We start from the raw sequence: 23,920 nt of genomic DNA, 5'->3' as shown, positions 1-23,920 counted from the left end.
TAGTTGTAGAAAATGAATTCTAAGTGACCATTTAGCTTCAGAATCTCAGAAGTCAGAGTCACACAGCCAGGATCCCAAATTTGAGAAGCAAGGTCTCAGAAGCATCCAATGGGTGAAGCCCTGGACATTTGCTCAGCTATGGTGACCTAAGGATGAGGGGTGAGACTATACTCTGACATCTGTGGTAGGTGGAGGCCACAACTCTCCAACAGGAGTACAAAAAAAAAAGATTCTGTACTAACAGAGGAGGTTGGATGCTGGACAGCTCCCTAAATGGAAGTCTAAGAGAGCTCACTACGTGTAAAGTTGGTATGCATTCTTATAAATCCAATGGTTCTTCCAAAATGTCCTAAAAGATGTGGCGCCTCTAGCATTCATGGTCAATATCGATAATATCTATAATTTAATAAGCACCTAGTATGAATTGAGCAAGGTAGTAAGTGCTATTTACACATATTATCATGTTTGATTTTCACAACAGCCCTGCAATGGTTTTTATTAATTCTATTATACAGAAGAGGGACCTGAGACTCAGAGAGACAAGACAACTTTTCCAAGGTTACACAGTTTACAGTTTACAACCCAGACCTAGACATCTATGCAAAACTGCAGCTCTTTATACTACCTGATAGTATGATCTCCTGGCTAGACAAGGTAACAATGTGCTTTCACAACAAGAGGACTTTGATGGAAGAGGAATGAAGAATCCATGGCAACCAAGTTGGAGAAGATGCTGTTGATAAGAGTTTGAAACAAGTTAGCATCTGACATCATCCCAAAAAATGAAAGGGAAGTTATAAACTACTGGGATAATTCCAACAGTGCATCATTTCCAATGTGTATGTTTTATTATATGATTCAAACAATAAATAGGCAAGTGTGTGTTGAGCAAGATACTGTATTATTAGATCCTATGGAGGATGCAAGAATGTGTACACCAAGATGTTTCTCTGTTTTCATTCAAACACCTTGAAATCTCATTGTCTTCCTATATGATTAAAAAGGTAAGTAGCAATTTGAATTATATTAGTTCAGATATGACGTGACAAGGGTCCCAAGGAAGGAGACTCAGGAGAGGTTCATAAAATAATTAACATCAGAGCTCTCCACTGAACACTAGGTTTGAACAAATGAAATAGAGATAGGGTGGCATACCTAGAAGAGATAATGGTAAATGCAAAGGCAGACAGAGATTGTTCCAGCTAGAGCTGAGAGTTGATAACATTATGGAGTGAGAGAATGAAAAAGCAGGCTGAAATAGGTGTATGCAGGGATTTTGAATCCGAGGTAAAGGAGCTTGACATTTATAGTAAAAGTGAAGCGAATCTGAGGGAGGTATCAGAACTGGTCAGGGACATGTCCAGCACCAGCTGTAGTGCTCGGAACCTATCAGGTATTTGAAACATGTTTACTAAGCGAAGGAATGAATGAATGCTATGTATAGGATGTGCTGCCAAGGAAAGAGAAAAAAAATCAGACACCAATTAGGATCCTATTGCAATAGCAGCCTAGATACAGGTAGAAATAGAGAAGCTGCAGAAAGCTTGTAAGCAATGAAAAAGACATCATGAAAGGAAAAGAGGCTTATTCTAATTCCACCATTATTTTCTGAGCTGTAGTTTACACCAAGAACAGAAAGGGGGAAAATCTTCAAATAACCTCCAAATTCAAGAACCCATAATTCTACCAACAGCACTAAATATGCCTATACGTGTCTCTGGAAGAGCAGAGATTGAGTCAGAAGAAGGAAAGGAGAAACAGAATTTTTAAAAACAGAAATTAAAAAATAAAAAAACTAGCACATGCTGAGCTTTAAAGCTAATGTTTCACCTTTTTGTTAACTGGGTAGTTGATATTCAATTTACTTGTAATGAATAAATAAATACAGAAAGACAGGTGTTATTATTATGCCCATTTTGCTGATGGGAAAACTGAGGCTCAGAGACTTGATTCCAGGTAAACGGATTCTAAATCCTGGGATTTTTTTTTCTATATTCCTATATGTAAAAAGAAGAGAGGAGGTGAAGAGAAAGAAAAATAGAGAGAAGATGCAATCCTAAGAAGTCTCATTGGTATATGTCTCAGAAAATACACGATAGGGCTGTACCACGGCAGGGACCCATGCTTGAACCTATGCTAAACTCTTCTCCTTGCCATAGGTATGGATGATCGTCTGCTTACCTAGGAGGATTAGCAGTGAGTGATAATCATTTTCTCACCTGAGAGTTAGTAATTTTGCTTTTTTAATGCAATGAGACTTCATATATGTAGCTGGTATTTTTTAGGAAGTCTGTGTTTGGTTGATAAACATTCACCTTCTCCATTTCTCCTCCCTGCGCCATTCAGTCATCACATTCCAGCAGATGCCAGGGAGCTCTCACCCAAGCCAATAAGCCCCAGAATGACATAAAGCTACAGTCATTCTCATCAAACAAGATCTTACCACTGGGAACAAGTCCCGTAGCTTCAGCAATTTGGTTTCTTGAGAAGAGCCAAAAAATGCTAAGTTTCCCTCCCTGGAAGGATCAGAAACCTGGGAGAAGTCATAAATGGTGTATGCTTGGCATCCTTCTTCATGACACAGAACTTAGCAAAGGGAAGATAGAGATTTCATAAAAGTTTTATGAGACACAGTGAAGTATAAAGCTTCTGAGCCACCGTCGCCTCCACAAAAACCAGCTGTTGCCATCACTGCTCTAATAAAGTTTCAAGAGAAAGGGTGTCCAGACTCCTTTCTGTGTCTACCAGGTCTTGGGAGGCCCCAACAAGTTATGCATCTTCATTATGATTCACTCAGACTCTCTGAGTTCTGCTGACAAGCAGGAAATGATCCAGAGTTTGCCTTTACCATAGCCAATGACTCGGAAATTGTTGCCTGAAAAACATGCTTGAGTTTAAAGCCACAAATAGCTGGTTACACCCCACTAAAAGCTCACAAATTTGACACCTCTTTACCCACGCCTTTTCTCCAACTCTCTGCCAACACCACCTCCTAGCCTTGCTCCCCAAGAAAAATGGCTTCTTTCTGAAACCAGAATCCAGTGTTTTGGGATATATATAAACTCTTACAGACAAGAGCTGCCCAAGAGTATGGAAGCACACTGATATACACAAGATGGGTTAAGATCATGCTGGGACATTGCTCCCTTCAGCCCTCTGGGCAGCTGAAGCCCCCAGAGGAGTCAGTCCCAGGCAGATTCTTCTCTTTGCCCTCTATTCTTTCTTATGTGTGTCTGAATTATTCTTTCTTATATGTGCCAAAAAGTTATTTAAAAATTGGGAAGTGTTGTCATAGATTATTTGAGGAAGAACTCAGCAAAGCCTTTTTAAAGGACAACTTTGCAATATTCATCAAAAGCCTCAAAAATTTCATACCCCTTAAACCGGAAATGCCACTACCAGTGATTTATTCTGTACTAAAAATTAGGTGTGAAAATGTAAAAGTATAAGGATGTTCATTACAGCATTATTTATAATGAGAGACCCTTAGAAACAGCCCATATATCTACAAAGAGGGATTTTTATGTAGTATATTTGTACTATGTAATATTCAGCAGTCATTCAAAATGGTATAAAATCTTTTCATTGATGTGGCAGGAAGCTTATGATATATTTTTAAGTGGAGAAAAAGCATTTTGAAGTAATAGTTGGAGGCATATTGCATTTTTGTTCAAAAATATAACACTCTGAAATAGTCATATATTCCTAAGTACATATGTTACAAATATAATAAAAACATGCAGCATGATGGTGTTGGGATAGCTTGGTGTATAATTACTGCTACAGTGATGGTATTGCCCTAAGATTTGGCATATCTGAAGTTAGGTAATTCTAAAGCCCTGAGCAGAAGAGAGACGGTCTTTTCAAAGTGGGTGCCATCATTCCTGCTGCCCAACTCCCAGGAAAAAGGGGTGTCTCTTAGAAATTAAGCATTAAAAGGAGAGATTTCTGTCATGGGTCTTTTGTCTCTGGACCAGTCCTCAAAAGTTTTTAAGACCCGTAACCCTTGAGAGTGAACTAGTCAAGGAAGGAAGATGTCCAGGTGTTCTCAATGCTGAATTCCAGGTCGTTTTCTCTGTGCAATCCTTTAGGAGGGTAAAATCTTTTCTATTTTTGATCTGTTCTGGGAAGTCAATATTAGTGATAGTAATAACTACATTTACAGGCCAGGTGCTTTGTATCTGTTATCCAGTCCTCCCCACAGCTACGTGTGAGATGGGAGAGAGCATCCCTCTGTCGCAGGAAGGAATAGCTAAACATTCCTGAGTATTTATGTTAAGCCAGATACTCTCCTAAAACCTCTACTTAGATTCTCATGTAATCCTCATAACAACCTTTAGAAATCACAGGATCACCTCCACTTTACCGTTGAGAAAACTGACGGGCTACACAGAGACGAGTAGCTTTCCCAAGGTCACACAGCTCGTTCATGGTGGGGATGGGATTCAGATTCAGGCAGCATGGCCCTAGAAGCTCTCACTACTAAGCTCTAACTACTAAGCTCTATTCCCAAAGGGCAGAAACACAAGAAGGAGTTTTATCCCTATTTGGGTGAAAGTGTTGAATCAAGAAACAGAATAACACTGGAGGCTAACCCGATCGTGGCAATAGGATTAAAAGGGAAGCAACCCTCCCCAAATGGAAACTCAGACCTCCCAGGGACAGATGGATGCCGGCCTGTCCTTCACCACACTGCCACCCCCAAGGCTCTCCAACCAATGCTAACTTTGGGTGATGAGCTCTCCATTTTATTCTTCAGTAACATCAAGAGCAAGCCTAGATCTCCCTGTGAGATGTGTCTCTTTGGTCCATCTAATACCCATTGCTGACCCAGGAATAGAGTGAGGTGCTGAGGTTATAAGGCTAAGGTGCTCCCGGCCTCCTGGTAAACATACCAAGAGACTGAGTTATGGACGGTGGCCAACATGTGAACAAGAGTCTACAGAGCAGAGAGAAGGGCCGCGGGGCTGGCAAAGCCCATGGACACTTGCATCTCTGTCAAAGGCCAGCAGGCATCAATCCCAGCATGTTTTCAGGCTTCTTTCACTGATCGGGAAGTGGGAACTACTTGGTCTTACCACTGAAACAAGCTAAGATATTTGAGGCAAGACTCTTAGGGGATCCCCTGAGACCACAGACAGACATCCCATGTGGTCATCATCAGCTGTTCCTCTTTCTCCCTATCAGAACAGTGACAATAGCCAGAGTGGCTGAAAGGAATCAAAGAAACCTGAACCACAGACCAAGGCTGCCTTAAGACCCAGTACGATAGAGTTTCCCCCTCACCGTATGCATCACCTCTTCTAAAAGCTCTTTCAACTGGATCTATATGCCCAAATGTACACACCCATGCCCCACTCACATTCACTCAAACACATCCACTCATGCATGAGCACGAATTCTCCTGCAGCAAATATTATTTTAAAATATCTGAGGCCAGTGACCTGCGGGTCTATTGAACTTGAATTACTGCAGTAGCAATTTTCCTTTCAAGCCAAGATCAGATGTGAGTCAATACCTACAGCCTGGATGCTGTGTCACCAAGTAAGAATTGCATGTGGATGGTGTCAAATTGAAACCAGCATGCAACTGATCCATAATCGTGTTCACTGAGAGCATTTAGCCTTCCGGCTCCGGCCTCTCTGATGTCTGTCTCAGAATTGTGTCAGGAGCTAATGGCAGAAAAAGAGCCAGTGTCATTCAGCTTAATTGGGCAATCATTAGGACTTCCTCCAATAAAGAAAGTAAGCAGGGGAGCTGCAGCTGACCTCCCTGGGGCCGTTCAGGGGTCTTGTGCCCGGGGACTACCTTACACAGGATAAATACATCTGATGTTGCCCAACTTCCCTGCCTGATCTAATTAGTAAACACCTTCAAAGGGATCAAGTCTGCCACACACAGCAAAGGTGGGCAAATAAATATTTAAAGGGCACATCTGTGTAGGTGGATCAGGGAGAGGAAAACAGATTAGAAACAGACATGAGTTAACTTCGGGAGCTCTGTTGTGTAACTGGCCTTGCCCTTGCCCCCGCACTGGCCAAACTTGCCCCTTCACCATGGTTTCAGTGGGACCTGACTTCCCAGACACTCAGCCACCCAGCCACCCAGTCACCAGAAAGAACTGTCCCAAGACATGGACTCAACCTGACCTAAGCCTGGTCACTCAATACCACCATTTTTTTGGATGTGAGAATTGAACGAGATCCATTTAAGGGTCTAGATTGGAATAGTGCCTTGCAGCAAACTCTTATTATCATGCAAGTGACTGCTCAAATTTTGTTGTTTTTAATCGAGCAATGATTTAAGCTAAAGGACTAACTCTACAAGGACAGCATTTCAGGTAATACCAGCAGTTATCAACTGCAGTTCTGCAGAAGGTCAGCCCCGTTTACAGCATTTGCTGACCCTTCATCCTTTTTCAGTGACTTGAGACCAATTATCACATAGCTCCCCACCACGCCGAGCTAGAATAGCAACTAACAAGACCTCCCGGGTTACACAAAGGCTTTCACAGAATCAAAGTACATGGCTCACAAATGAGCTATAATCAGGTCCACCTCCGCTGTCCACACTGAAACACCAGAAGCACTTTCATAACTGGATTGAAGCCTAGGAGCCATCCTTGGGACTGAAGCCCAGTTCTCCAGAGTAGATCATCTGAGTAGACCAATATAATCTTTTTAATATGTTTTATTTGCCATGTCAGAAGGGGAGAGTGGAGAGTACCATTCATGGAGCACCTGCCGCGTGCCAGGCATGATGTTGGATACTGTCCGCTCTTTATCGCATTTAATCCTCATGACACACCTGCAAACCAGGTGTTATTATCCTCATCTCACAAGGGAAGCTGAGGCTTCGGTATATCAATGGGCTGCATACACTCCAGTCTTTTGTTTTGTCTTTTTTGTTTGTTGGCTTGGTTTGGGGTTTTCTGCTGTACCGTATGTACATTGATCTTTCATTCATTCAGCAAAATTATAAGATCCTTGAAGGCAAGATCCTCAGTGGTCCTCTTCTCAGTAGATTTGCAACACACAGATCAGTGCTGAACCCATATTCATTTATTCATTCACCCACTCAACACACATTTGTCAAACACTAGGAATAGAGCAGTAAGAATAAAAGGTACCTGTTATTATGAAGCTTATATTTTAGCAGAGAGAGAGTATCAATCAACAAAGGAAGGAAGGGAGGGAGGGAGGGAGGGAGGAAGTTATTTATCAAAAAGTGATGAATGTCATGTAGGGAACTGGGATTGAAAGATGTGATGGAGAGAGGCCTGTGGTACCATGGATTGGACACTTAGGACAGGATTCTTGAAGGAGGTGACCTTTAAGCTGAGACCTGAAGGACAAGAAGGAGGAGGTCATAGAAGATCAAGGGGTAGAGATTGCAGCCAAAGAGACTGCAAAAGCCCTGAATTGGGCAGTGGCTTTAAGAACACAAAGAACTGGGGGGAAAAGGCCAGTATGGCTTGAGCAGGTGAATAAGTTGGGGGGAGAGTTACACCAAATGATATCAAAGAGATGGGTAGGAGCCAGATGACACAGAGCTTTGTAAGTTAGGGTAAGGCTCATTCATCAAATATTTGTTGAATGAATAAATGCACAGGCTTTGGAGCACTATGGAAATGTAAATACCAGCTGTCTTTCAGGAGTTTACAGTTTGTCTGAAAGATGAATGATATCTACGTCCATTTATCCAAGAAGTATTTACCGAAGCCCCAGCACATGCCAGGCACTGGGGCAGATAGAGGGGGTACCAGGATAGATATGCCATGTTTCTTGCCTTCAACCAGCACGTGGCTTTAAGGAAAGATACAAGACCACAGTACAGAGTAGCGAGTTTTTTAATTTGAGGAAACACTACATGAGCACATGGAAATCAATTATCTCAGCCTGGAAAAAGTCAAGGAAAAAGCTAAGACAGCATATGAATTACAGCCAAGATGAAGCGTTCAGAGATGAGTCTGTCTCTGTCGGCTGGAAAGGTCAGGGAAACTTCCCAGAGAGAAAATTGGACTTGAGCTGGATCTTTGGGAATGAGTAGAACTTGGATGTAAGCAGGGGGTGCTCCCAGTTGAAGGATAAATGGGCACAGGTTTGAATCCAAGGTCAACACTTTCATGGGACATTCAAAGCTCCCCACAGCATCTGTTGCTCCTAACCTACAGCTTCTCTGCTTACCCCTCCTGCTCGTCCTCCCTTCCTGCTGAAACACAGATGAAGTGATCTGCTAATCATTCCCCAAATTCCTTAGCATCTTAGTCACTCTGAAATGAAAGTCCAATCCCCATTCCAATAAGAAGACCACGTACAGCTCCCTGATGGTTGAATATCCCATGGGTAGGAGACTCCTAATATAACCACGTGTTTCACTTTGGGACAGTTCTTTTTCTCAGCGAAGAGATCCATCCTTCAATGCAATGGAAGTCTGCTTCCTTGAGGCAGCCATTCCCTGATTTTAATTTTAATCTCAGAAGTATTTTCAGTCACTGATTGCTGGGTAAAAATCAATATTGAAACTGTAGGAGGATATAAGAGTATGAGCATTAATCTTTCACTTACGAATATATGGACCACCCAGAAAGGCTGTGTTGCATGCTACAGGGTGGTGGGAATGGCTCTCTTCCACATGTTTTTCAGCCTCCTCTGGGACCAGTGGGGCAACCGGGATTCTGTTATGGTGGTGATAGCAGAAGCACAGAAGAGTTAGTCCTCTAGAGACATTTGTAACTTCTGCCTTCGTTGGCCAAAACAAGTTACATACCTAAACCCAAGTTCAAAGATAGTGCTCAAGAGAACATACACTCTGCCCACCATAAGGTGATGGCATATTCCGAATAGATACAATGGGATAAAAATGGCAACCGCAAAAGTCACAAAGAATTCATCCCACTTCTCCCACTAATGTCAAATCTCAGAAGGCATAGCATATGTTCCTACAAATATCCTTACTTTCCAGACTAAGCTTCCTAACTCCTTACTTGGTATGTCCTCAGAAACCATCTTCTCATCCTGACCTGTAGACATTCTAGTGTGTTAACATCTCTAGCTTATGCTGATGGTGATCAGACGTCATCATTGTACAGTCTTCCAGCATGGATTTGCCAGTACAGGAGACTGGGTGCATCTGTAAGGACTTGATGCGTAACAAAACACACCAAAAGCTAGCTCATTCTTGTGGAGGTCAGCAAGGCAATTCATCCGGTCCGGGCTGGGTATGGTTGAACTCATCTGGGCTCACTCATGTGTCTGCAATCAGCTGGCATATCAGCTAGAGGTTGGTTGATCCAGGATGACTTCAGCTAGGACACTTGGGGTCTCTTTTACCTTGTCTGCCTTTCTCCAGAAGGTTAACCAGGACTTAATCACATGCCCATATCAGAGTTCCAAGAGTTCTGGAATGCAGGCAGAGTGCTTGAGGAATAGTTTCCAGATGGCACAACATCGCTTTTGCCACATTCTATTGGCCAAAGCAAATCACAGGGCCCACCCAAAACCAAGAAGTAGGGAAACAGACTTTACCTAACATGGGAAAAGCTGCAAAGTACTTTGGCAATGTTTGCAATTCCCCCTTACAGGGGTCCTCTACACCATAGGTCCATGAATGTGTTAAATGTAGCCAAGCTTACCTAAGGTTTTGGTCTACACAGCACTATTGACTTACAGAGTTAGAAGTCCGTTAGCAAGTTCAGACTTTGAGTCATGAACTGTTGTCAAATAGATTCATATTACATTTGCATTCATGCTGTTGATCTGAACCAAAGTATAATCCTTTGTGTTCAATTTCATCTCTGCTGCTTCAGCCAGATTTGATCCTTCCGTAGCCATTCTTGTAACAATCCTTTGCATAACCTTTTAAAGAACTTGCCAAATTCTGAACAACACCGTCATGTATTCCCTTACCTTATCTGGTGTAAGCAACAGTGTTATCATAACAATTGGTCCCAATAACAAGTTAAAGACAGGGATGATTACATTTTCTCATCTTGCTGTATATTCAATGCCAACCATCACACTGGCTGGGCACACGGCTGGTCCTTGGTTACCACATGAAGTCACACAAGGATGAATCAACACTCAATAGAACACAATTCCAATGGTTAATCAGTGGCTTTTCAATTATTTTTTCAATAGAGCCTCTTTTTTTAAAAGATGAACTATTGGACATCCCTGGTGGTGCACTGGTTAAAAATCTGCCTGCCAGTGCAGGGGACATGGGCTCGAGCCCTGGTCCAAGGAGATCCCACTTGCTGCAGAGCAACTAGGCCCATGCACCACAACTACTGAGCCTGCGCTCTAGAGCCTGAGAGCCACGGCTACTGAGCCTGCGTGCTGCAACTACTGAAGCCCGAGCTCCTAGAGCCCATGCTCTGCAACAAGAGAAGCCACCGCAATAAGAAGCCCTCACACAGCAATGAAGACCCAACACAATAAATAAATAAATAAGTAAATAAATATTTTTTTAAAAAAAGATGAACTGTTATATGAAAATCCAACATGAAAAGCAGATAAACATTGGACCACTTTAGCTGGAAGAGGGCACATCCTTGAAACTCTTCCTACTCAACTTTTCCCATCTCCTTCTCCCTTAAGGTATTTGAGGCCTCCTTGGAACAAAATTCGAAAATCACTAGATGAAACTAGTGTTTTTCAAATTTGACAAACATGCCTCTCAATAAGGAATGTATTTTACATAGTGACCCAGAACACAGGCACACACAGATCACTAAATCAACTGTTTGTCAAGACAACTTCACCGTCAATGCAATACAGTCTATGGTTCCTATTCTATTCATTTCACTTTTGGAATATTGATCATGAACTACCATATTGATTTTACAACCCACTGAACAGGTGATGTTCCACAATTAGAAGCCATTGGACTTGGTGACCTCTTAGAAAAATCTTTCAGTGTTGGGCTTCCCTGGTGGTGCACTGGTTAAGAATCGGCTTCCCTGGTGGTGCAGTGGTTGAGAATCCACCTGCCAATGCAGGGGACATGGGTTTGATCCCTGGGTCGGTAAGATCCCACATGCTTCGGAGCAACTGAGCCCATGCGCCACAACTACTGAGTCTGTGCTCTAGAGCCCATGGGCCACAACTATTGAGCCCGAGTGCCACAACTACTGAAGCCTGTGCACTTAGAGCCCATGCTCTGCAACAGGAGAATCCACTGCAATGAGAAGCCTGCGCACCACAACGAAGAGTAGCCCCTGCTCCCAGCAGCTAGAGAAAGCCCGTGTGCAGCAAGGAAGACCCAACGCAGCCAATAAATAAATAAATAAATAAAAGAAATTCAACAGAATGCTTGCTTTTTAAAAAAAAGAAAAGAAAAGAAAAAAGAAATCTTTCAGTGTTGAAACTCTATGGGTCTATTGTTCTAAAGCTTCCATACCCTCAATATCCACCATTTATTCTCAGGGGTGAGGAGAGGCAGGTGATGGGTGCCACCAAAAAGAGCAGAAGTTAAGTTCTAGAGAAGCCATAATGATGTTCCCAAGAGTAACGGAGACCATGTGCCCTCATGGGCAAGAATAGAATCAGTAGATGAGCTTGTGAGAAGAGCTGACTCTGGAGTCAGAATACCTAAGTTAAATTCCCAGTTGTGCCAATTATACAGCATTGGTTACTTGGGCTTACTTAATCTATCTGCATCTCAATAATTACATCCTCTGATATTTAGGTCTAATAGTTAGTATTTACCCTTCAGGGTTGTTAATAGCATTAAATAAGATAATGTGTAAAGGATTTCGCCAGGTATGCAGTGAATGCTCAGAGTTCCCTAATATTAACCAGGGAATAGATGGCTTTTTTTTTTTTCCAAAAGTGTGGGTTGAGTAACCAAGACAAAAGGTGGATTGATCTTTCTCCCTCCCCCATTTTAACCGTCAGAGGGAGCTTTGTTCAGATTTTTGCTCTGCTGCTTGAGGGTTGTGGTCTTAGCAGTGGCCTTGGATGACTCACACTTTCTGAGCCCCACGATCCTCAGCTGTGAAATGGGAATAGCAAAACCTGTCTAACAGAGTTGCTATCGGGATAGTTGACGCGATGAATATAAAACAACTGGCCCAGTGCCTGCTGCAGAGTAAGAGCTCAATAAAAAGGAAAGAGACACACACAGAGAGACAGAGACAGAGAAACAGAGACAGAGAGACACACACACACACACACACACACACACACAGAGCCTGACAATAAATATCTGGCTTTAAAAAAGTACTTTGAAAAGCAAGTTGCTCATATTTTGGAAATGATTGAAGAACATTCAAGTTGTGTAAGAAACAGCCAACCACAACCAAATGATATTGGTTCTCTTAGCTATGATTTAGTGCTGTGAAATGCAGAGCCCTATCAAAAGTTCCAGCAACATGAAGTCACAAAATTCATCACTCCTTGGGGTGTGTGTGAATGTGTGTGTGTGCGTGCGTGTGTGAGAAAGAGAGATCTCTTTGGCTCAGCAAACACAATTGTCTCCTATGTGTCACAAAATATGTTGGGGGTACAAAATAATTAAGGCAAGTCCTTACCATTAGGAAACCTATAATCAATCAATATCTCAACCTCAAGCCCCATTTAACTGAGCACTTTCCATGTAGCAGGCACTGGGCCAGGTGTTTCACAGATATCCTTGTACCTAATTCTCAGAGCAACATGGTCACATAGGATTTGTTTTTCTCATGTCACAGTCGAGAATCCTGAGGCCACATAACTATTAAGAGGCAGAGCAAGAATGTGAACCCAGAAACTTCGGACTATAAAAGCCTCAGTCCTCTGTAACATCCCAATTCTGCTCCCATGGATTCATAGATGTAGATACGAACATCACGAGATGGGACATAAAATACCAACTGCTCAGCACCTCTGTGTGGCTCTTCTAAGTATAGGGTCATGGTTAAGAATATGGGCTTCAGACTTGGCCAGACCTGGCCTCACATTCTTGCTCCACCACTTAATAACTAAAGCTCAAGAGAGAGAGAAAGTCAGATGGGTACACAATATAATGGAAAGTCTATGAAAATGCACACACACACACACACGTACACACTCACCATGGATTCAATGCCGAACAGTACCTTAGAGAACATCCAACTCACTGTCCTTACTTTGCAGCTGAGAAAGCCAATACTGGGTGGCAGGGAGAGAACCAGAGCTTTCCTGCCTGGGGTCCCAAGGGAGGGCACCCTGGGGACATCAGAGCCCCCCCCCGAGTTCAGCGCTCTTCCCAGAGCCACACCCCAATCTATCTCCTTCTATAAATGTGCTCAAGTTTTCATCTGGTGACACCCCAAATCAAAGGAAATGGCTGCCCCAGATAAGGCGGGTCCTTGCAGAGGAAGAATGCCCATAGCATCCTGAGATTTCCCTCTGTCTGCTCATTTGCAGAAGTCACTAGAGGGGCAGGGGAATGCTCTCATGACGTGACTTCTGGGTCTCCACACCCAAGAATGCAGGAAGGTTTAAATAAATCAGAGTGCAGGCAAGAATGCAGACAGGCTCCCCTACATGTTCTGTGCTTTTTTTTTCTCCCCGGTTGGATACCATCAGCTGTCCTGTTGCTAAGAGACGGGAGTGGGTGGGAAAGGCCAATAGACATATTTTTCAAACTTATCTACAGAACCGGTTGTTGCCTCTGTTCCCTCCAGGGGTTCGACTTTCTTAAGAACAGGATATTACAACCGGGCAGATGGAGAGAGTGAGAGGACTATTTTTCGAGAAATGGACAGAGCTTTTCCTGGACCTTCAATGTCATCGAGCGGAGTCCTGGGAGCTGCCAATTATGGCTCTGATGCAATATTTGGGAAAAAGCCACAGAGTACACATGACTCAACAAAATATTCTGATTTGCATTCCTATCTCTTGGGAAGCTGCACTTATCAGCACCGACAAGTGCTGCGGGGTTGGTAAGAGTGCTGGGCTGAGTTTGTCATCGGAGAATTAAAAGGAATTACAAAAAACAAGAAGAGGTTGTAGGGAGGTGAGTGTTTGAATCACTCGGGACTTTCCTTTTCGGTTACATTCCAATCGGACAGACCCAAACCTGGCAGAGCTTTTCTATTGCTCAATGTCAAAAACATTTGCCTGGAATGTGGGACATGTGAACTTGAACACCCCCTGCAGCTTCCCCGTGTGGCCCAGCAGGCCGCATCTACTATAAACACACTGGTCAGTAGAGCAGAGGCACAGCCCAGGGCACATTTCATATAAAAAAGGCAGGGACCCGAAAGGTAAGCTCTCAGCAGCGTTCCTCCCCCTCGGCCTTTGTACAGACACAATACTTTCTGATGAGCCCAGCAGAGATGGAAAATGAGCCCTTGGGAACAGGTCGGTGGATTTTTTTTTGCCCTTAGAAGAAAGCAAGAATGTGAATTAACTTCCTCCTTCTCTGGGTTTGTACTTGGCCATATGAGCTTGGAAAAAAAAAAATCTGCTACAATCCCTTATTTCCAAAGAATTCTAAGAGCAACATATAAGGACATCTAATTTCCCATTCTGGCCCCTACCCATGGACCCCTCCCACTTTGGCTTAAATAGGCATGTAGCAATCCTTATCACACTAGTATAAATGAGAACATAACTCAGTGTACACAAAAAGCCCATTTAGACCTTGCAGCATGTTCCAGAGGTCAGTGCCCCAGCCAACAAAGAACTAATGCTTGGCAGAGCCTTTTGAGTAACTATATACAAATTACAGCATCCTGTTTTCCACCTCTAAAACCAGTACAAAAGAAAAGGCAGGCACCACAGCCCGTGTGCCATCAGCAACAGAGAACAATGGAGTTGAGTGCTGAGTGCTGTGTGTGAGGGTCAGGGATACACAGGTTCTAGAAAATAAAAATACTTAATTTAAAACAAATGTTTATTGTGAAGAGGCAGATGGCAAGAACTTGATGGCTGTATCCTAATTAATTTTCACAACAACTAATGAGGTACCTACAAAACCTTTTCAGATTTGCCACTCCATAGGATAGACCAGTCAAAATAGCCTTGGAAGTCCCTCACAACACAGAAGGTGAAAACTTACTGCTAAAGAAGGATGATTATTCAGGCCAGCTGTCACAGATGATGCAATCTTTCACATAGGACAGCAATTAGCTGAAATAAATCCCAAACCACTGTTGTCCTCAATGCCTAATTGCCCACCTGGATTTGTGGTTTGGTCAACCAAAAAGACACTCGGAGTTGCAAGTGAAAGCTGTTCAAAGAAGATTTGAGAATGAGATGAAGCGTCTCTTCTCGAAAGACTGACGGGTGGGAAAGACACCAGGCAGAAAAGTCGAGTGAGACCAAAGGCAGGATGTCCAGAACTGAGCTGATTGCGCTATAACCTCTGGAGCTGGGGAGGGGGAGGGGGAGGTGGGAGGAGTCAGGAGGTTGGATTACAATAACACTGACCTCAGGACAGATCCCACTGTTGTTTTGGTTATGGACTGACTGTGTGACACAGACATTTCATTTATGGAGACATCAGAATGCAGTGGCCTGGACACCAGCTACCATGTTTTTTCCACACAGTCTATAAAACTTGTTGTGTAACCAAGTTATTTACCCCTTGTGCGAAAAAGGGTTAAACCAAATGATGGCGTTCAAAGCCATGGTTATAATCTTTATTAAGGTATTCATGAGTTATCTATCACAAGACAGGATTCGATCATATTGACATATTGTCAATAGAGAAAACAATGAGTCACATTGACATCTAGATTTGTATTTTGAGAAGGCAATAAAAGAGGGCTTCAAACTCTCCCTTGCATTGTCCAGAACATAAAAACTAATGCCATTCTCACAATTCATGCCCCTTAAATAGAAAGATGCTTTGTCATGGGCGGAAGAGAATGGTGACCACTGCCAAGTTAAACTTCAATACTGTTTACTGAGCCTTCAGGAAACTGGCCAGAAGGAAGTGGTCAGCATCATATTCCTAGCACCCAGCACAGTACAAAGCACACAGTAGTTGCTGAATAAATCTTTGTCGAGTAAATGGGTGGCTCAATGGAACTTCATTAGATAGAGCAAAAGGAGATCCTTCTCTAATGAATGTTTGGGATTTTGTCCATGTAGAACAACTTGAGTCTGTCAATCCATCCAGGCCATGACTTTCTTTCGTCCCCACAATCTTGCCCCCTCATCCTGTATTTCCTATGTTGGTTAATGGTGCTTCCCCTCTATGAAATGCTCTTCCCCCACATTTCCCCACAAACTCCTATTCCTGCTTTGAAACCCTTCTCAAATATTCCCTCTGCTGAAAGCCTGTTCCTGCTGCAGCTCTAAGGACAACCCACAGCTTCCTCTTTTTTGTCCACATCAATACATAGCACAGAGTATGGAGCCTGGCAAATAGAACCACTTTCAAACATTTTGATTAATAAGCAAATGAATAAATAAATGGTCAGTAAGAATACAGACAACTGAAATAAGTCAATCTTTAGCAATTAAGTTCCTTCTACATATAAGGCACTGTGCCCCTGCCTGTAGTTAGAATCACATACCACAGTAAACTTCTTGGAGGAGGTGGGTGGTGAAAAATCTATAAAATGGAAATCCATGTAGCTTTTGTTGTACCCTCCAACAACCCTTAGACTATTTGGATTGAACCCAATTAATAACATTCTCCAAAACTGTGTATCCAGAAGGAACATTGACACCAATATTACCCTTTAAATATTTACCATGTTAAAGTGCAGGGTCCAACACCATCTCTGAAGGGCTTCTACCACTATCAAAAAGAAAAGACAAAACAGAAGCAATTGCCTTCCTTCTCTGGAGATAATATATATTTTTAAAATAACATTGGTCATTTTCACAAGTCCCTTTGACTCATACAATTTGTCATCTGGACACATATTTCCGCCTGGGCCCATCCCATTTCCCCTTGGATGGGGAAAGATCATTCTAGCCAAAGGGACCAAGTCCTTCAGGAGATTGATCTGGTCTAGGGTAACAACCTCCAAAGCAGAAGCCCAAGGACCAGAGCTAGAGGTGGTGGCCATGCAGAAAAGTCAGAATGTCAAGAAGTTTCCAGCCATTTCCAAATTCAGTGGGCATGCACCCCGCACAGAAAAGTTTTGGGAAACAACAGAGCCAGTGGGACCTCTTCTTCCCTTTGCCAGCATTTTATTCTTTTTGTGGAAGTTTTGTGAACATTCAGGTCACAAAACATTGGTGGTGCTGGTGAGGAATTACATACGTCTGAATATGCACATTTCAAAACCCCAAGAAAATGTCCAGAAGGACACACAGGAAACTTGTCAGCGTGCTTGTCTCTGAAGATACGAATAGGATTGAAGCGTGACCAAAAGGAATTTTTACTATTTACTCCAGATGCTCATGCCTAGTTTGATTTTTTTCGCTACAAACATATCAATTTTGAAATTCTGAAAAATTAATAAAGATGTCAAAATGGGGATAAAAGATGGGTTTGGGCCACTCAAAGTCTTTCTTTCTCCCTGGAAGCTCTGAGTTCCTGTTCAGTATGACTTTCCCAGCCTAGGCAAGGAGCCTCTGGGGAAACAGATTCTCTTGCATTTCAGCATTTACCAGATCGCTCAGGAGCAAATAGGGGGTTCCCAGGGAAGAGAAAATGCTGGCTAAAACTGGTCCCAGCACCGGGTTGAGTCTTTCATGATCTTGTTTTGATCCTCCTACAACCTCCAGAACCTATGTACAACTGGCTGCATTTTGAGGATGAAGTTCAGAGACCTCAGTAACACGCTCAGGTCACGAGATGACAGAGCAGGAATTAGAACTCAGATTTCCCAGGCATCCCAGCTCCCACTGTTGACCGCTCGCCCTCAGCTTCCCCTCGGAGCCCTGGCCATCCAATGACATCCTCACTCGACTAGTCCTGGCCTCTCCACTCACCCACTCTCACATCAGAAGTCACTCTTTCCAGATGAGTTGAGAAGGAAAATGCAAAGCTCATGCATTTTACTACCCCTGGGGCTCCAGGGTGTGAAGTCGGTGTGATCAGCAACTTCTCACTACCAAATTACAAAGCTTATTCTTGGACTTCCTCATTGTTCATGGTATGATTTGAATGCCCAGGTTTCTCATCCACCTGTCTGCTCCTTAATAAGTTCACTCACGTCCGAAAAAAAGAAAAAAGATAAAGCCCAACTAGAGGACAGAGGAGACATGACCAGTATGAAAATGATGTTTGGGGGCTTTTAGTCAAAGTTGGTCCAGAATGAGTCAGCAGGGAGATGTGGATGAAAGGAGAACAAATTTGAACTTTAGCAACATTAAAAGGACTGAAGTGCCAAGAATGGAGAAAGTAATCAAGCCCGTCTATATAGCACGGGGGCAAGTTTCTTAGTCTTGCTGAGCCTCAGTTTCCTCACTTGTGGAATGGAGCTCATGATAAAAACCTACAAGTAAATTGCTTAGCAGAGCACAGAGTAACCCCTCCAGAAACAAAGTCAGTTTTATCATTTTCTCAACAACACTAAGAGGAGGCACTATTCGTTTCTTTATTTTACAAATTAGGAAACTAAGGTGACAAAGCTCTCAAATGGCAGAAAATGACTAAGATCGGGTCTACCTAACTCTGAAGTCCATTTTCATAACCATTAAGCTATACTTCCTCCTCCAATAGAAAATTTAGAACAAAAAGAAAATCCCCATAATCTCACAACCCAAGAGATAGAACACTTTTGCCCTTTTAAATGCTTTCAGATTTTCTTCCGTACGTTCATAAATATTATTGTTCAAAGTTGGGGATGATCTATTTCATTCTATTTCACAACCAGCTTTTTTACATTTGCCAGTATATATTATAACCATATTTCCAGGTCAGTAAACATTTATTCCTATAATCATTCTTAATGTCTACTTAGTATTTGTTCATATGAACTGTAAACATGCTCTAATCTATTCAACCAGTCCCCCATCATCAGTATTTAAGTGGTTATGTTAAGTTTTTCACAAATGCAACCAATGCTGCAGTAAGCATCCTCGTTGCTAAGTCTTTCTCTCAGCTATTATTGTTAAGATTGGATAGAGGCACTGGGGCTGATTCTAGGCTAGCAATCAGGAGGAACTTACCGGTATCATTTTACCTAGAGAAGCCAGACTCCAGAGGCAAGAGTGGGAACAGGACTGTCCTCAGATGGCTGGGGAGGTACATTTGGCACCATGACTAGACTTTCTCTAGTGATCTTGAGCAAGTAGGACCACAGGGCAGTAGAATTCTGCTGACTGTGCAAAAGCACTTCTCCACAAACTCTATTGTCAAAGGACGTAGTAGTTAACCTACCTCAAGAAATGACAAGTTCCCCAAGAGGTAAGGAGCTTAATTTCATGCTGATGTCCCCCATTCTTCAGGGATCTTATAGAAGAAAGTAATCAGTCCTCATGTTAGCATTGCCTGAATTTGGAAAATCTAAACTTTGTCTCTGACTTACCAACTTACACTTAAAGTTGGGAACATACTGAAAACCAGACACTTTACAAACATCATCTTCTTTAATTCACCTAGTGCTCTAATAAGGAAGATAAAGTTCAAGGAGATAAACTAACTTACTCTAGTGAACACATCTGGTAAGTACCAGGAGTTCACACCTAAATTTTTCTGATACTAATACTCTTGCAGTCAGGTATAGTGATTAAAAGCATGGCTTTTAGAGGAAGACAGACTGGGGCTCAAGAATATTCCTTCACTTAAAGTTTGGATACTTTGTTCAGTAAGATAGTGATTCTTCTCTAAAAGGAGCCCATCTGTGTTATCCATGAAGACCTTTGAGTTCCCCAGCCTCCAGAGACGAAGTCTGGAACATACTCATACACTTCATTCATTCATTCATTCATTCATTCACTGCTGGGCCTGGACCAGGCACCATGCCTATAATGAATGACCAGGATGGTGGGTGAGCCTGGCCTAATGGAGCATCCAGCTTCATGGAGAAGACAGATCCTAACATGTGACAGTAGTCAAGGGTGGAGAGGCTACTATAGGGAAAAGCGAGATGCTATAGGAACACACTGCAGGCACCCCACCTTGTTAAGGGGAGTGAGGGTAAGCTTCATAAATGGGTGCTATCTAAGCTGATCTGTATAGGAAGAGGAGGTGGTAACAGAGAACAGCGCACTGGGTGAGCAGAATTACTCAAGGGTTAAGCATGAGTGGGTGAGAGGTCATGGTAAGGCTGGAAAGCTCAGTAAGAGCCTCTGTAAGTACAATTAGGCTTCACCTCCAGGGCAATGAGGACCCATAGTGCAGGGGTTCGAGCCAAGAAGGAATATGAAGAGATTGACATTCAGAAGGCTCATTGGGGTACATTTGAGTGCATTAAGGGGCACAAGCCTTCAGGCAGAGGCTTCAAGGAGAGCTTCACTCCAGAGCACCCAGGTGAACAGAGATTTTTCTTTCTGAATTCTGTGTGGGGCTTAACAAGTTAGTTTCCACAAGGGTGTTAAAAAGCCAAACCAAAAAACGTTTTGGTGTCAGACTCCTTTATCCTTCTTTGGGTCCCCAGGCTTAAATCACAGCATTTCAGAAGATTCCCTTGGTAAGCAGAGCAGAATTTTTCTAATTTCTGGCCCCAAAGGTACACCTCCACGGAGCCTCAGCCTCAAGCCAGTGCAGGGGATGGAGAGGGAGGGAGAGCTGGAAGAATCAGGAAAACCAGTTCTTAATAATAATAGGTCGCCTCTGTATAATAACAGCTCTGGTTTACAGAGCACTTTCATAGACATTATCTCATTTGATTCTCACAGTAAATCGGGGAGTCTGCGGAGGAGGGAACAGGGCAATTAGCATGAGCCCTACCCTTTCAAATAGGACCGCCATGGCTCAGAGAGGTTAAGTGATTTGCCCAAGATTACAAAACCAATGAGTAGTGGGGCTGGGAATGCAAGTTTTATGACTCTCACTTCACTGCCTCAGCTCCCTCCCTTAGAGCTATTTTTTGGAAAGTGAGAGTGGTTCTTTGATAGCATCTATGAGCCCATTACCTCCTAACAATGGAGAAGTCAAGGCTAGAAGATGACTGAGTGGATGGGAACAAACCAGACTGTTTTGAATGCCATGGGTAGGGGAGACTGAGAACAAGGAAGCATGCTCTCAGTATGTGCCCAGGCTGGGGGCAACTGGATGTACCAGAGGCAGGAATATGCTAGCATGTGTCTGTGCCCAACAGGATTGTGTTAGGGCTGGGAATGGGGAGAGGAGAGAAGGGTAGGAGCTCTACACAAGCATCAGGGGCTGCTGGATAGATGCATCCTTCAGCAGAGTCTGAAAGCCCATCAAGAAGTCAGGAAGCAAAAACAAATTCCAGTTGATTGAACCTGGTGTACCCCCAAAAAAAATAAAATTAAATTAAAAAAAAAAAAAAAAAAAAACAAATTCCATAAACAGCCCCATCCTTTTTGAGGAGGGGCATTCAAGTAAAGGGTGCTCAATCTGGTGCCTGTTCATGTCACCAAAGAGCAGATATGAGGAAAGACCTGAGGCTCTGTGTCTGGACAACTGGGTGAAATCCACAAAGCAGAAACCAGCTCACGTGGCCCCACCAGCCCTGGCAGCTGAGCAGGAAGCTGTGAAAGGTTCCTGTTTGGAGAGGACTTGAGCTGTGTCCCTCCCACCCCCAGAGAACCACAGAAAGGAATTTTGCAAGGATGGTCCACAAACAGCCTCCCAGGAAGGAAGGAGGGAATGGAGGATCCTACTAGAGACCCACATCAAAATGGCCCTGTGGACAGCATCCTGAAGGGGGGCAAATCAGGGCTCATGCTCGTCAAACCACAGGCACCCTTGGCACTTCCTGCAGACCTACCGTACCCCAAATCCTATGCAAAACCGTTTATGTTTAACCCCATTCAATCCTTACAATACTTCTGCTCTGTGTTGAGGAAACTGAAGCCCAGAATGGATTAGCAATCTGTTCAAGGTCTCATAGGAAGTAAACGCAAAACTGAGATTTTCTGGGTCTAGAAGCTCAGAACCCATGTCCTTTCCACTCCCCACAAAACCTTGTGAGTTTGTGTGCTTGAAATAGCACAGCAGGGAGAGGAGAGGAAGGGGATGTGGAGCAGGGTGGAAATTGTGTCTTAAGCCACCACCCTGACTCACTCCCCTTAATAAGCATCTAATGACAGCTGAAGTGTCTGCCTTGGGGGAGTGTGGTTCCTAGAATAATACTGCGGAGGGGAATCCAGACTGGCTGTGACTGGGGCATGAATCAGCATGGTGACTTTCAGGTCTAAGAGGAAGCCTTAATTAACAGCAGTCCCAGATGCAAAAGGAACAGTGTCAAGGCTATCTGACAAGCCTAGGACCCAAAGGGATTACATCTTGGTTTCCTGCTTCCATCTCCAGCCTTATTTCAAACCACTTCCTAAGACAAAAACTATTTGTTACCAAGCCTTCCTACAGGTCACCGATACAAGGACCACCATCTGGCCTCCTGTCTTTGCTCCTGCAATAATCTCCATTGGGAATGCTCTTGACCTCTTCTCTGCCTCTCTGACCCACATCCCCCAGGGTGGGGGGTGGGGGATAAGTTAGGAGTTTGGGATTAACATATACACACTACTGTATATAAAGTAAATAAATGACAAGGACCTATTGTATAGCACAAGGAGCTATACTCAACATCTTGTAATAACCTATAATAGAAAAGAAGGTGAAAAAGAATAGATATATGTATATATATACATACGTGTTTGTATGTGTTATATATATAACTGAACCACTTTGCGGCATACCTGAAACTAACACAACATTGTAAATTAACTATACTTCAATTAAAAAAAAAAAAAACTGAGCCCAAATCTCTCTTTCCATGAGATCTAGCTGACCTAGCCTGTTCATTGATGCATTCATTGAATCTTCCATTTGGACAACATTTGTTAAGCATCTGCAGTTCCTGGGCACCATGGATGCAGTGATAGAAGACTGTCCCTGCCCTCTTTGCCTAACAGGAATGGGAAATACATGCCAATAGAGTGTAATAAGGATAACAATAAGAGCTTGGAGGATGCTTCAATGTTACAAAATGCTTACCTTTTCTGGGCTATGGAGGGTTCAGGAAGCCTTCCAGAAGGAGGCAGCCCCCCAGAGATGTTTTGAATGATGGGCGAGATAAATGAAAAGCCGTTTACTCAGATTCAAGAGACCTGGGTTCTAGCCAACACTCTACTTCCGTCTGTGCTGGCCTGGAGCAAGTCATCCCATTTCTGAAACTCATGAAGGGGTCAGACTGGCACAGCGGCCAACATCTCACTTGCTTGAGCTCTGATCTCCATATTGACTGACAGCCTAATTAGTGCTCATCTCACATCTTGCTTCTCCAAGTCTCTATTTCTTTGCATGTAAAATGGAGAAGATAATAACCAAACCTTGGGACTCTAGAAAATTTGACAGAAGAATGTATGGGAAAGTGCTTCGGCAATGTTAATAGACTGGGTACCAGAAGGGGTTGCATGGCTGAAGTCAGTTCTCCACCTGATGATCCTTTCTGTGTCTTCTGCAGGGGGTCTAGCCAAAGGATGGACACACCATATAAGCATCATGATGCTTGCTGAATTGAGCTTTATTTTTCACACACACACACACACACACACACACACACACACAATCATTATCCCTGAATCTCAGAGTATTTTTCGCCTTCATTGCTATCAAAATTCTGTCCAAACCTGGCTCCACCCAAATCCCTAGCAGCATCAATCCCACCACAGGACACCTTAATTCATCCATTCTTTTTGGTATTAATTAATGGGCCTGCTTCTCTGCTGCTCACCATGACTCAGCCACCTACATGCCGTGTGCGAGCACCATTTGGGGTCCCACCTTATGAGCGTCCGCTGCAGCATCTCAGTCTTCCTGTTCTTGCTGGTGTACATGGTCAGCGAAATTGCCATGATCAGCACAACTGCTTACTGAACACCTGCTCTGCGATCAGGCTCTGTGACATCCT

The sequence above is a fragment of the Hippopotamus amphibius genome, chromosome 5 (genome assembly GCF_030028045.1).
Source record: "Hippopotamus amphibius kiboko isolate mHipAmp2 chromosome 5, mHipAmp2.hap2, whole genome shotgun sequence".
In the NCBI taxonomy this organism is placed as follows: domain Eukaryota; kingdom Metazoa; phylum Chordata; class Mammalia; order Artiodactyla; family Hippopotamidae; genus Hippopotamus; species Hippopotamus amphibius.
The sequence above is the reverse complement of the archived record's forward strand: the minus strand, read 5'-3'. Positions refer to the sequence as shown.